Source organism: Oncorhynchus nerka, unplaced genomic scaffold (genome assembly GCF_034236695.1).
Source record: "Oncorhynchus nerka isolate Pitt River unplaced genomic scaffold, Oner_Uvic_2.0 unplaced_scaffold_1017, whole genome shotgun sequence".
In the NCBI taxonomy this organism is placed as follows: domain Eukaryota; kingdom Metazoa; phylum Chordata; class Actinopteri; order Salmoniformes; family Salmonidae; genus Oncorhynchus; species Oncorhynchus nerka.
In genome coordinates, this window is record NW_027040283.1 from 1,852 (window position 1) to 8,911 (window position 7,060).

A 7,060-nucleotide genomic window follows, 5' to 3' on the forward strand; every position below is an offset into this window, starting at 1 on the left:
TATATACTAGACTGGTGGGGGTCAGGGAGAGAATTGAGTTATGTACTAGACAGGTGGGTGTTGGGGAGAAAGTTGAGTTATGTACTAGACTGGTGGGGGTCAGGGAGAGAGTTGAGTAATGTACCTGACTGATGGGGGTCGGGGAGAGAGTTGAGATATGTAATAGACTGATGGGTGTTGGGGAGAAAGTTGAGTTATGTACTAGACTGGTGGAGATCAGGGAGAGAGTTGAGTTATGTACTAGACTGGTGGGGGTCAGGGACAGAGTTGGGTTATATACTAGACTGGTGGGGGTCAGGGAGAGAGTTGAGTTATGTACTAGACAGGTGGGTGTTGGGGAGAAAGTTGAGTTATGTACTAGACTGGTGGGGGTCAGGGAGAGAGTTGAGTTATGTACTAGACTGGTGTGGGTCGGGGAGAGAGTTGAGTTATATACTAGACTGGTGGGGTCAGGGAGAGAGTTGAGTTATGTACTAGACTGGTGGGGGTCAGGGAGAGAGTTGAGTTATGTACTAGACTGGTGGGGGTCAGGGAGAGAGTTGAGTTATGTACTAGACTGGTGGGGGTCGGGGAGAGAGTTGAGTTATGTACTAGACTGGTGGGGGTCAGGGAGAGAGTTGAGTTATGTACTAGACTGGTGGGGGTCAGGGAGAGAGTTGGGTTATGTACTAGACTGGTGGGGGTCAGGGAGAGAGATGAGTTATATACTAGACTGGTGGGGGTCAGGGAGAGAGTTGAGTTATGTACTAGACTGGTGGGTGTCAGGGAGAGAGATGAGTTATGTACTAGACTGGTGGGGGTCGGGGAGAGAGTTGAGTTATGTACTAGACTGGTGGGGGTCGGTGAGAGAGTTGAGTTATGTACTAGACTGGTGGGTGTCAGGGAGAGAGATGAGTCATGTACTAGACTGGTGGGTGTCAGGGAGAGAGATGAGTTATGTACTAGACTGGTGGGGGTCAGGGAGATAGATGAGTTATGTACTAGACTGGTGGGGGTCGGGGAGAGAGATGAGTTATGTACTAGACTGGTGGGGGTCGGGGGTCAGAGAGGACTGAAGAGTGGAAAATACTGCTAGGCTTTATGACTTTTAACTCATTAGTTCCTTACGTCAATGATGTGAGATAAACTTCTCAGCAACTTATCTTTGATCAGTGGTTGAAACAAGCTACCAACAGCAAACTCATCTGTTCTGAAAACCCCCACAGGAAACTGCTCACAGGGCAGCAACGTTTCATAGTGTCTGCTATAATATCACCTCTAACTTTCTACTGCCTGAGTTCACCTCTTATAAGGGTTTACTGGACATATTGAATAAGGTCTGGATGACTTATACAACACTCACTTCCGAATTCCAAACTTCCTCTGGAAGAAACTTCAGCACAAGAACTGTTCGTCTGGAGCTTCATGAAATGGGTTTCTACAGCAGAGCAGCAGCACACAAGCCTAAGATCACCATGTGCAATGCCAAGCGTCTGCTGGAGTGGAAACACTTTCTCTGGAGTGATGAATCACGTTTCCCCATCTGGCAGTCCGTACCACAAACCTGGGTTTGGCAGATGCCAGGAGAACGATACCTGCCCCAAAGCATAGTGCCAACTGTAAAGTTTGGTGGAGGAGGAATAATGGTCTGGGGTTGTTTTTAATGGATGGTGTTTAGGCCCCTTAGTTTCATTGAAGGGAAATGTAATCGCTACAGTATACAATGACATTCTAGACTATTCTGTGTTTCCAACTTTGTGGCAACAGTTTGGGGACGGCCCTTTCCTGTTTCAGCATGACAATGCCCCTGTACACAAAGCGAGGTCCATACAGAAATAGTTTGTTGAGATCGATGTGGAAGAACTTTACTGGCCTTCACAGAGCCCTGACCTAAACCCCATTGAATACCTTTAGGGATGAATTGAAACGCCGACTGAGCCAGGCCTAATCGCCCAACCTCACTAATGCTGTTATGGCTGAATGGAAGCAAGTCCCAGCATCAATGTTCCATCATCTAGTGGAAAGCCTTCCCAGAAGAGTGGAGGCTGTTATAGCAGCAATGTTCCATCATCTAGTGGAATGTCTTCCCAGAACAGTGGAGGCTGTTATAGCAGCAAAGGGGGGACCAACTCCATATTAATTCCCATGATTTTGGAATGAGATGTTAGATGAGCAGGTTTCCACATACTTTTGGTCATGTAGTGTACATTCCCCTTCCATGCAAATGTGTAACTCTCTTTGCAGATGAGATTAAATCTATTTCTTTTTTTTTCCTTTTTTTAATCATTAATATCAGAGGTCAGGGGTCAAGCTGAGCCGGACCAAGAGTGGAAAAAGTTACTGGTTATGATGACATCACTGGTGAGAAGTCAGTAAAGACAAGATATTCAGTTGGCTGCATGTTAGTCTGTCAGCCCTATCTCTGTTGACATCTCACTTTCTCTCCACGCCTTCTCTCTCTGTTCCTCTCTCTCTCTTCCTGACAGATAGTATCAGACCTGTTGCCTTGGTAACAGACCTCTATCATCTACACCCCCCTTCTCCTACTCTAACATCAGACCAATATAATATATAATATGTCAAGTATAAGAATGGTTTGTATGGACACATGAATTTCTCCATGTGGGATAATAAAGTTGACTAATATTGAACTGCTATAATCACTGTAGATTTATACTCTACCTACCTGGTGGACTGACGCTTTGAGCCTGGAGGTCTGAGGAGAAAGAGAGAGAGAGAGAGAGGAGAAAGGGAGAGAGAGACAGAGAGATAGAGAGAAAGGGAGGAGTCAGAGGAAGAGAGAGGCAGAGGTTAAATCAACATAACATGACCTTTCATGATATGATGGGGATGACAGTGGTATGGTGCAACAACACCCATGTGTAAACACATTCCCCATCTCTCCTCCACCCTCCTCTCTCCCCTACCCTCCTCTCTCCCCTACCCTCTTCTCTTTTCTCCTCCACCCTCCTCTCTCCCCTACCCTCTTCTCTTTTCTCCTCCACCCTCCTCTCTCCCCTACCCTCTTCTCTTCTCCGCAAATCTCTCTATCCCCTCCCCTTCCATCGTCTCTACTCTACCCTTCTCTCTCCTACCCTCCACTCTCCCCTTCCCTCTGTTCTCCCCTCCCCTTCTCTCTACCCTACCCTCTATCCCCTACCCTCCTCTCTACTCTACCCTTCTCTCTACCCTACTCTCTCTTCCCTACCCTCCTCTCTCACCTATCTTGCTCTATGCCCTCCTTTCCCATCACCCCTCCCTTTCTCTCTCCCCTCCCTTTCTCTCTCCCTAGCCTCTCTCTCTCTCCCCCCTCCCTTTCTCTCTCCCCAACCCTCCTCTCTCCCTACCCTCTCTCTCTCCTCCTCCCTCTCTTCTCATCTCATCTCTCTCTCATTCTCTCTCTCTTCGTGACGTATAGTGTTGGACCTGTTGGTCTTGACTTAGCTAATCTATCATCTACACCCCTCCCTTCTCCTACTCTAACATAACACCAATATAATATATAATACATAATATATCCTCTCATTCATTTACATAGAGACAGATACAATCAATCATTGACACACTGAATATACAACAGTCAGATGCAGGACACCATCACAACTTAACTGACATTAGTGCCTGTCCCCAGATGGACAGTTAGACTACAGTAAAGTACATTTACAGGTGATCACATCATTGTCCTGCTTTGAGACACATTTTTACTGTCTGCTTCCAGTTGCATGTTATTTTACTAACCCTGCAAATTATAATATATCTTACAATATCAAAACATATCTCAGCAACTGTCACAAGTGTATATCAGTGTAGCAAAATCTTACCTGTGCTCCACAACAGGGTCATCAGTACCACTGCAGGTATCATATCTGTCTCTAACTGGGGCTCCACAGTCTGCTGTCATAAAGAGTGGACTGAAGAGTGGAATATACTGCTAGGCTATATGACTTCTCTCTCATTACGTCCTAACTTCAATGATGTGAGATTAACTTCTTAGTAACTTATCTTGGATCAGTGGTTGAACACACTACAGCAAACTGATATGTTAAAAAACTCCACAGGAAACTGCTGACAGAGCAGCAAAGTGTCCTATAATATCACCTCTAACTTTCTACTGCTTTAGTTCACCTCTTATAGAATATTGGCTTAATGTTCCAGCACCTCAATATAAACAGTACCAGCACCCAAAATGAGTACTGATGAGGTCTCATGTTAGAGCAGGAGAAGGGGGGATGTGGTGTAGAAGCTAGAGGTCTGTTACCCAAGTCAACTCAACAGGCCTGATGCTATATGTCAGGGTCAGGCTGGGCTGGACCAAGAGAGGAACAGGTTACTGGTTATGATGACATCACTGGTGAGAAGACAGCTGTAAAAATATATTCTCTCTCTCCCATCTCTCCCCCTCCACTCTACTCCCTTTCCCCTCCTAAGAGAGGAGAGGAGAGGAGAGGAGAGGGGGAGAAGAGGAGAGGGGGGAGAGGAGGAGAGGGGGAGATGAGGAGAGGAGAGGGGAGAGAAGAGGAGAGGAGAGAAGGGAGAGGAGAGGATCGGAGAGGAGAAGGGAGAGGAGGGAGAAGAGGAGAGGATAGGAGAGGAGAAGGAATAGGAGAGGAGAAGAGGAGAAGGGGGAGAAGAGGAGAGGAGAAGGGAGAATAGGAGAGGAGTGAAGTGAGGAGAGGAGAGAAGTGAGGAAAGGAGAGGGGAGGAGAGGAGAGGAGAGGAGAGAAGTGAGAAGAGGAGAGGGGAGGAGAGGAGAGAAGTGAGAAGAGGAGAGGGGAGGAGAGGAGAGTAGTGAGAAGAGGAGAGGGGAGGAGAGGAGAGAAGTGAGAAGAGGAGAGGGGAGGAGAAAGGAGAGGAGGTTCAGTTTGTCTCCCACCGTTCCACCCACGGGACAATTCCCTCTGTTATCAAGTGGCCGTTTCCACCATATTTAGTTTACCAGTCATTTCAGTGAAGGGAAGTGAACAAGTGCACACTTTAGGAGGAGGATAATTGGGACAATGATTCTTTCTAGTCCACAGTCCTGCGACACCAGATTTCCACCTAGTGGACATAAGAGGAACTGTCCTGTCAGTGTGTTTTTACTGCTGGCTCAAAACACATGACCTGCAAACAGGATATGATTCATGTGTGAGTACTAAAAGCATATGAATATAGTATATTATAGTATATTTATTATATATGTGGGTCTGATAAGTAAACACTTTCAAAGTTTGTGTGTAATGATTGTGCAGGACTGCATAATGCTGGGGAGCCTGGCGCGTTCGGTAAACCTCATGATGAGTGATAAGTGTTTAAAAAGGTGAGTTCTGAACCCTGTAGACTACTGCACTACTTCTGAAGAAGACCAGAGTCATTTCAGAATGAAGACTGCTATAGTTCTGACGCTGTTGCTGCTCTGTCTGTCTGGGGCCTGGACTCAGGGAGAGACTGGAGGGGTGACTAGTAGTTCTGTCTGTCTGTCTGTCTGTCTGTCTGTCTGTCTGTCTGTCTGTCTGTCTGTCTGTCTGTGGCCTGGACTCAGGGAGAGAGTGGAGGGGTGACTAGTAGTTCTGTCTGTCTGTTTGTCCGTCTGTGGCCTGGACTCAGGGAGAGAGTGGAGGGGTGACTAGTAGTTCTGTCTGTCTGTCTGTCTGTCTGTCTGTCTGTCTGTCTGTCTGTCTGTCTGTCTGTCTGTCTGTCTGTCTGTCTGTCTGTCTGTCTGTCTGTCTGTCTGTCTGTCTGTCTGTCTGTCTGTCTGTCTGTCTGTGGCCTGGACTCAGGGAGAGAGTGGAGGGGTGACTAGTAGTTCTGTCTGTCTGTCTGTCTGTCTGTCTGTCTGTCTGTCTGTCTGTCTGTCTGTCTGTCTGTCTGTCTGTCTGTCTGTCTGTCTGTCTGTCTGTCTGTCTGTCTGTCTGTCTGTGGCCTGGACTCAGGGAGAGAGTGGAGGGGTGACTAGTAGTTCTGTCTGTCTGTCTGTCTGTCTGTCTGTCTGAGGGAGAGGTCACTAAGGGTCAAGGTGCTGAGCTGGACCTCTGGGCTGAGATGATGTCTGGTATCACTGATGGAATCACTAATGATCAATAACTCCTTGATCACTGGGAAATAAAACACTGGAGGGGAAATCACACAAGACTGACAGTTAGTTTATTAAAACATTCAGTGACTCTTCATAACATTTATAATCAATAACATCATTATCTCTATACTACTAACAACATAACACTAATCTACATCATAATCAATATCATAACATTTATAATCAATAACATCATTATCTCTATACTACTAACAACATAACACTAATCTACATCATAATCAATATCATAACATTTATAATCAATAACATCATTATCTCTATACTACTAACAACATAACACTAATCTACCTCATAATCAATATCATAACATTTATAATCAATAACATCATTATCTCTATACTACTAACAACATAACACTAATCTACATCATAATCAATATCATAACATTTATAATCAATAACATCATTATCTCTATACTACTAACAACATAACACTAATCTACATCATAATCAATATCATAACATTTATAATCAATAACATCATTATCTCTATACTACTAACAACATAACACTAATCTACATCATAATCAATATCATAACATTTATAATCAATAACATCATTATCTCTATACTACTAACAACAGAACACTAATCTACCTCATAATCAATATCATAACATTTATAATCAATAACATCATTATCTCTATACTCTAACATCATACTATCATAACATCATAATCAATATCATAACATTTATAATTAATAACATCATTATCTATACTATAACAACATAACTAATCTACATCATAATCAATATCATAACATTTATAATCAATAACATTATTACCTATATACTACTAACATCCTAATCAATATCATAACATTTATAATCAATAACATCATTATCTCTATACTACTAACATCCTAATCAATATCATAACATTTATAATCAATAACATCATTATCTCTATACTACTAACATCCTAATCAATATCATAACATTTATAATCAATAGCATCATTATCTCTATACTACTAACATCCTAATCAATATCATAACATTTATA